The sequence below is a fragment of the Mytilus galloprovincialis genome, chromosome 4, assembly GCF_965363235.1.
Source record: "Mytilus galloprovincialis chromosome 4, xbMytGall1.hap1.1, whole genome shotgun sequence".
NCBI lineage: Eukaryota > Metazoa > Mollusca > Bivalvia > Mytilida > Mytilidae > Mytilus > Mytilus galloprovincialis.
Window position 1 is genome coordinate 86666044 of NC_134841.1, and position 8906 is coordinate 86674949.

Here is an 8906-nt window from a genome sequence, read left to right on the forward strand (position 1 = left end):
ACCCCTAGGATTTAAAACAGAGTCTTCGAAATTTCCTCCGCAAAACAAAATAAAAATGTTAGCAAACACGAACCATTATTAAAACAAATTCAATATATGTTTTAAATTATGTTTTTATAGCTCTTGATCATATACTAAGTAATATCCAGTATATTTGAGGATTAAAATAACAAAGCTATGTGAAAAAACGGATGTACAACGTTACATTTATGAAAAACTGGTTTAACTCTTATGTATAGTTATCCTATGTTTTATTCTCTGATCTTCCGGAAACATGGCATGAACAACGACATGTGTCGGTTCTTTGTGTTGTTAAAGACGTTATTTTGCCAAATTTCATTTGAGTCGGTGGCTGCATATTAAGCAAGAATACGAAAAATGTCCAACGACGTTTTTCGGGAACTTAACGACTGAAAGTGAATTTTATCAGTAGATATAGCGGAAAATAAATAAAAAGAGTAAGAAAAAAATAACATCTACCAACAGTACAAATATTTGCCTCATTGTTCGTGAGTTCAAATATTACAGATTTTATAAAATCTTCTCTACACAGTCGTTTTTCAAGCGGTAGCCATTTTGTCCAAGTTGATATTTCATTTTTCAAAGTAGTTTACGCGTATTTTTTAACTGACGTTCCAATAAGTTATTTATAATTGATCAAATCAAAAGTTAGATACACGAAGAGTACAAAATGCAAAGATTCTTTACTTATAAACTACATATTTGGGTCTTAAAGGAATAAAAATCTTCAACACATTACAAAACGGTAGCCATTTTGTCCAAACGTCTGAAAACGTCGAAAAATCCGAAAAACGCTCATTTCCAACGTACATGTGCAAAAGTTTGAATTAAATGTTCATGATAATTAACACAAATCGTGTGGTGAAATTTGGAAACAAGATGTTTATGGCTGCCGAAAAAAAAAAGAATAGTGCATGTTGCTAAAGACTCTGGCCGAGACATAGATTTGACACAGGTTAAATTTTGCAATTTTTATTAATCGTTTATATCTTTTAACGATTTATTTAAAATAATGGTAAAAGGGAAAAAAATCTCATTACATGAACTTCGTTCAACTTTTGCAAAGACAAATTGGAGACACAAAGACAGTCCTCTAAATGTAAAATTCGAATTTTAATTTATATTGCGAAAGTACTACGAAATACATCATTTAAAGTCGTCACTTCAGAGGTGCATTCACCAATATTTGAAGACTTAATACAAGTCCAATGAATGTTTTACTTCGCAATTTGTCCTGCTATTCATGTGATAAATGTCGTGATGAAAATAATTCCCGTACTAGCGAACACGGAACTTTTCGTCAATTTAAACTTGTGCATAAAATGAATGTAATTGAAAGACTAATCCCAAACAGCGACGAAAACCGTTTCATTGAATTAATAAAACCCGGGATTATATTATCCGTTTTTACGGACAATTCAGGAGTAGATTTCTATCTTTTAAAATCTATATCAGAAGTAAAACAATTTAAGCAAGAAACTTTAGATGACTTGGGAAATAATTCTCGAGCCAAGGTTCAAGGGGTGTATTTCGACAAATTGCGTGCCAGGGAAAATACAATTCTATTCAAATTAACCAAGGGTATAAATGTTTCGATTTACTTGCGGAGTGTCAGATATATTTGTATTTGGGTTGAATTAAGATATAGAAATTTTACAATGACATGATATACATGAAAGTTAAACATCCTATGATAAAAGTTTTGCACATCTTAAAAAAAATATTTATGGAAAACTGTATGTACATGTACTTCCGTCACATTTTTGCTTCCTATACATTACTCGCCGCGATATAGCCTTTTTTATGCTAATGCGGAGTAAAGAAACCAACAATCAATCAATCAATCCTACATTACTTGCGACAGTAAATGCATTTATAGATGAAATAACTTTAAGGGTAAACATTATTAAATTGATTTCCACAACTTGAGGTAATTTATGATAAAATGATATCACAAAAAACACAGAACCAGAATGAACCAACAACATATAAAAACCCGAATAAAACTTGCAAAAATTAATCGAAGTCAAAAACCCTCTTTGACGCCGCATTTTTAGTGTAACGTCGTGTTGTAGGAACATCGTGCACAACGTTTCAGCGGTCCATTAAGGGATGAATATAGGTTTGAGATTTGTGTTACGATTACAAAAGCTATCATTTCATTCATTTAACATTAAGTTGCAGTATAAAAAAATATTAGGTCAATGTCATAAAAATGTAAACTTTTTTTGTACTCGGCGCAAAACTGGGGAAGGGCTTGGCAGAACGTCGCCTTTCTCCAGTTTCTCAGACTCATACAAAAAGTTTATATTTTCCTGACATTGACCTAATATTGTATATTTATTTATTTAACATTACGATTATGTTAAATGCCGAAAACAAGTACACTCCAGACCATAAATGTTTTTCAGCTTTCATAATGTTCTCTATCAAATGATAGAAAAAATGAAAAAAAGTGAAAGAACAAAAAGTATGTTTTCTAAGTATTAAGAAAAAACAGTAAGTGAAAATGGTTGCATGTAAAATGAAGGATTGTCAATCTTCTTCTAAAAAGGTATTTGAATGCATTGTAATGCTAATGGGAGGTATAAAATAAGCTGGATTCACATCAAAAAACATATTTTGTTTATTTCATTTCAATACAATAATCAATCTTCAGCCATACAAACCTTGATTGTTCACAAAATGTATGTGCTTATGATTTTATTCAAAAGAAATAGATTATATCATCTTTAACTGGTAAAATCGTTCGGAATGTTTGGTCTTCCATGCAAATCAACTTATAGCTGACTATGCAGTATGGGCTTTGGTCATTGTTGAAGGCTGTACGGTGACCTATACTTGTTAATTTCGGTGTCATTTTGGTTTCTTGTGTAGAGTTGTCTCATTGGCAATCATACCACATCTTCTTTTTTTATATTTAGTACATAACTTATCATTGTTAACGTTTTTGATTCGATCGTCACATATGAGTTTTTATGTAGTCAAAATGCGCTTTTGTAAATATGACGTGGCTTTGTACTTTTAAACATCCCGCCATTATGTTATTTTCTATTATAATGCCATTATGTTATTGTTCTATTATAATTTGAAAATACTTTGAATGACAAAATTATTTTGTATATCTACCTGTGTGACGTTTACATTCTGACGTCAAAGTTCGATAAAAATGTTGCTTATTTTTGGCGTCATTATATATTTTGATTTTGTTCAACGTAATCTGTACAATTTTTATGTTTGAAGTTAGATTCAAAACAAACCGGACATATATATAATATAGTTAATTGCTATTGATTAGTATTGCAATGTGCAATGTGTTTAAATGTAATATCAGTATTTAGTTCTATTATAATCTTAAATCAATCCTATTTCTATCTTATTTTTTAGACATAATTTTTCAAATATGACGTCATATTTGTGCTGTTTCAGAAATTCAAATGTCTGCATGACGTAATATTGTGCTTTTTCACCAGTTCGTATGTGACGTCATTGTTATGACTTTTTGCGTTCAGGCCTGGTTTGTCACTGAGTCGGGTGTGTCTATTTTCTGTGTTGGTCTTCAATGTATTATGTATTCGGGTTTTGTTTTCTGTAATTAGTTAAGACGTCAGTTTTATCATGTGAATCTTTTATATTCATTTGATAAAATTTACTGTTTGCAATAGCATATATTGTTCTAAATAATAAGGATGTTCTTATCACAAGCAGAAAAGATTAGCCGTATTTGGCACAACCTTTTTCAACTTTTGATCCTCAGAGCTGTACAACTTTGTACCCCTTATTTTGACTTTCGAACGTTTATATCTGGGCGTCACTGGTAAGTCTTGTGTGGAAGAGGCACAGTTTTGACGTATTGAATTTTAAACCTGATGCCTTTTGTTATCTATTATTCATGTGTTTCTTTGTCTAATACGTTCTCCTATTTATTTGTATTAAAAGTCCTGTATTATTATGTTGTCATTTTAATGTTATATTTAATAACGCCATTAAAGTGCGAGGTTTGGCATGCCACAAAACAAGGTTCAACCCATCATTTTTTTCTTTAAAAATGTCCTGTACCAAGTCAGGAAAATGGCCATTGTTATATCATATATGTAGTTCGTTTCTGTGTGTTGCATTTTTGCGTTGTGTTTCCGTTGTCTCATTTGTTTTTTCCTGTGTTTGAGTGTGAATTCACATTACTATAAGACATGTCACGGTACTTTTCTATTCCAAATTCATGTATTTGGTTTTGATGTCATATTAGTTATCAGTTTATTCTCATCAGATTTTGTCTAATGCTTAGTCCGTTGCTGTGTGTGTTACATTTTCGTGTTGAGTCGTTGTTCTCCTCCTGTACTTAATGCGTTTCCCTCAGTTTTAGTTTGTTACCCCGATTTTGTTTTTTGTCCATAGATTTACGAGTTTTGAACAGCGGTATACTACTGTTGTCTTTATTTGAAGGCCCCATTGAAGGTTTTGTAGGACTAGAATAGCCATCTTGCACTTAAAACCCCCATGGGCATTTTGAAAAGTTGGCAGGTATGTGTTAGAATTACTTATAGTTCCGTAACTCTTTCTCTCGAGACCGCCACCTGCCATGTTATTATTCTTGTCAGGACTTTGATCTTGCCAGACTTCTGGCCATATTGGACTCTTTGTCCCTAGCTTGGAACTATCCTTTAAACAACTACTCCTGATTTGTTTCATAAAAATGGTAAGTGTAAATTGGAAAAGAGATGATTTCAGCTACCTAAGTGTGGATAATTCATTTCTATGTAGCATATAACAACTTTCCAGCAGCGCCTGTAATCGGAGTCTATTTCTCCGTTGGTATGATATTCAAGTGCTTGTATTTCCTATCATGATTTCCTTGGGGAAGGAAAAAAACCAAGAGTTATAATTGGTGAAGTTAAAATAATCCCTTTGAAAATTTAACGGCATCAATATGAGTTGGTTGACCGTTGTTGAATATCTATTTCATAAATGACGACGGATATGTTCAAATTATCGTTACACTAATTCCGTCCCCTTTGTCCCTGAATGTGATCTACCGAATTAGACTTATCACCAGCTTTGTACTACCTAAGCAACATGACATCTACCACATGTGAAGCAGGATCTGCTTACCCTTCCGTATTCCATGAGATTACTAATGAATTTAATTGACCCTTTAGTATCTTTCGCCTATATAATATTTTAGGAGCTACTGCCTTTTAATGAATTTTTGAAGAAACTCAGTATTTCACATAACTCAATGTGACCTACCGAATTAGAGTATTTACCAAATTTGTTATAACATAAACAACACGACGGGTGCCACATGTGGAGCAGGATCTGCTTACCCTTCCGGAGCACCTGAGAACACCCCGAGTTTTTTTATGGGGTTCGTGTTGCTTATTCTTTATTTTTCTATGTTGTGTGTGCTATTGTTGTCTGTTTGTCTTATTCATTTTTGGCCATGGCTTTGTCAGTTTATTTTCGACTTATTAGTTTGAATTTCCCTTTGGTATCTTTCGTCCCTCTTTCATAGACAGACAGGAAGCACAAAAAAAAATATCACCTATACAAGACTGACAAATTTATCAAAATCTTCTTGGAGTCGTTGTCCTTGAAGGATGATTTTTAATCAATTTTGCTTTTTGCTTTTAATCTTGAAAACTATTAACAGGTAGAAAAAGCACTACTTTGCAGCAAAATTTATTAGCAATCTGAAAATAGAATTGCTATTTTATTTTGACTGAACATACACATGAACTCATTATAGATAACACGTGTGTAAGAAAGATATTATAAAGACTCTTTAATGTAAAAAAAAAAGTTCAAAAGTCCATGTAAAGTACGAAAAAAAAAGAGCATTCAGGAACCAAATTTTCAAAAGATTTTGTCAAGATACAGTTAATATTATATATTCATGGTGTAGAAAATCCTAAGTATTTTAAAATGATAAAAAACAGAAAATTTATATTTATGACCATATCAATGATAGGGACCTGATAATTCATAATGTGCAATATAACTGTAAAATCTTAATACAATATGGAAAGTCCAAATCTTAATATAAATATGAAGGGCTATAATTCAAAAAGGAAAAATAATAATGAAGCCAATGACGGGAAAGGAATCAGTGCTTCGCATGATAGAGATATATTCTTTAATTTAGAATAATTTAACAACAAATCTTAATAAAACAATTCTACTAAATTTACTTACACAACTGGCTGGTGAATTAAATACTGATGGATCAGACGCAACTGCTTCAATTCCCATATACTGTATTCCTATTTTAACGGATTCTATAAAAACAAATAAGAATTATGCGGTAACAATTAGACAAGACACTGAAGTCAATTAAAACTAATTAATACATTTTGAGTTAAATACATGATCTTACATATTTCAATTTCTTTATGTCAATGTCATTCTTCGTATATATACATTATGTTTTACGTTCACATAGTTTGGACTATGTAGTATGATGTGCAGTTGTTTCATGAGATAAAATGAAGATATGTGACTAATTAAAAGGTGTAAATACCTCCTTTCTGTTCATTCCTGCACCCTCGTAAAAAATTGGAACACAGCCATCATCTGCAACAGTCAGGTAAACCAATATTTGTTCATCTTCAAATTTATACATTGTGATTTTAACCTTAGTGGTTCCAGCACCCATGTACGACTGATTACAGTTGCATTAGCTGGAATGAAGATAAATAACTGCTACAAACGTATTAAAAAAAAATCGAAAACATGATTTTAAGTTCATAGTCTTTATGATATTTTTATTGGCATTAAAGAAAAAAATCTTGATAAATATTATACTAAAATCACATATAACTTATCTTTAGATGTCTTTGCCTTTAAATGAAAATAATACATTTTCTGCCTCTGAGGGCTTTTCTGAATATAGTATCGTCAGTTAAGCATAGCCCAAACATTTGAAATGAGATTTAATACCAAAAAGGACCTTAACATAATATTAAAATTTATCCAAAGGTCTACTTTGCCTAAAGAGAGTCGAAAGCTTGTTTTCATAATATTTTGTGATGCAAATTAATTATTGAGAGAAAGATACAATTAAGTAAATACGTATGCAGTCTTATTTACATTTTTAACTTCAGTAGATTTTATATGTATTATCTAAAGCTTATATGATAATCAAACGCAGGAGTCTTGTTCAGAGCGTTTAAGCGTTGACGTGTTATTTACCAAGAGAAGGACATTGAATCAAAGTGCTACACAGCCAAAACTTCCTGTTAAGTGTGTTCACAAAAATTTCAGTTCATTTCTTGAATTTATCTGTTTGAATATTGTATACTGAACGCATATAGGAATACGGAGATATTACTGTTTTTGGTATTATATTGTTTACGATTGGATAGTGTAAAAGTAGCTATAATTATCATCCTTTTTGTAACTTACTTGGTATGCAGCCTGGTTCCATGGTTGTAATATTCATCTTCATACACTTGTTATCCCGGACTATGTATTCCATACCCTGCACAATTAAATAGAAAGATCAATTTCACAAAGAAAAAAGTAACACAATTTGTATCTTCATAATTGCAATGCTACATCAAAGGCGAAAGGCTAATGACCAGAATTTCGTCATTGCAAGTATGTCAACTAGAATAAAACAAAAGCTTCTCGGTCTATGATTTTAAAACATAAAAGAAGATAATAATATAACTGCACATGCCAAACATTGATTTTATAATATTAGAAGAGCTTATAGTTACAATATCCTTATCTGTTCATGTGCAATAATAACATGTTTTAGATTTTAAATGGTTCTGTTAGACCCTTTCGATTCCAAATAATCCAAGGCGCATAACTTCCACAAAAATAGTGGATTGTTGTCAGCTATATGTCCACCGAATTTAAGGTGAAAAAAGAAAGTGCCGAGGTAAGTCATACGGTTGGATCGTTCACCTATCTTTCAAAGTCAGATGGTAATGTTAAAATTAAATGCTGAATAAAGTGATGCCTGGTTCTCTCTCAACCTTTAAATGTACAGAAAGAACAATTAAGGTGAAGACGTTTTATCACATGCATTTATAATTAATGAATAAATTATACTATAAAAGAGCAAAGCGGAGGGTTCATGTCCACGTAGAGCAGGTTTGATCCTCCACATATCGTATCTGTTCCAAGTCATCATGTCTATAGCTAGTTTATGTGTTTTTTCGTTTTCAATTGAATGTCGTATTCAAATTTAGGAGATTGTGTGGTAAGTTGTTGTGTCTTATATTATGTATTCTGTATTGTAATGACTTTTTCGTGAATAACAGTTACAAAAGTTGCTTTTAATTCTTTAAATTTTTCAAAATATTTTTTTATTTTTCATGTTTTTCTCGTAATATACCCATGATACCATCAAATCCAAAGTTGACATTTCGTAATTACAGAGACTTACTGGAATCAGTAAATATGCGAAAAATGGAATAGAATAGAAAAAAAACACCAAAAGCTACATTAAAAAAGCATTGTAATGCAATATTATACGAATTTCGACGGTTCACGTAACGGAAAATCTTCAGCTTTAGCGTTCTCATTTGTATGAAAGGATTTAAATGCTCAAAGGCATTACTCATGTTAATGGACTTTTGCGGAATTTTATTTGATTTGGATTTTGGAGATTTCGACGAGTATTAATGGATTAATTCTTTTTGTTATGCATCCGAATAAGAATAAAAGATCTGTATTCTTTTTTTAAATTGCAATTTTTGAAACATAAAATCGGCATAGCGTTTGCAAATAGGTTCCGATACATGTGGACTTACGTGGGAGGTATATTGTAAGATCCATCTGAGTCTGCACTAAGTATAGATATTTTGAGAATTTTATCACGGTGTTGTTTACAAAGCGAAAGAAGCACGTCATATCAGAATTATAAATAACATATA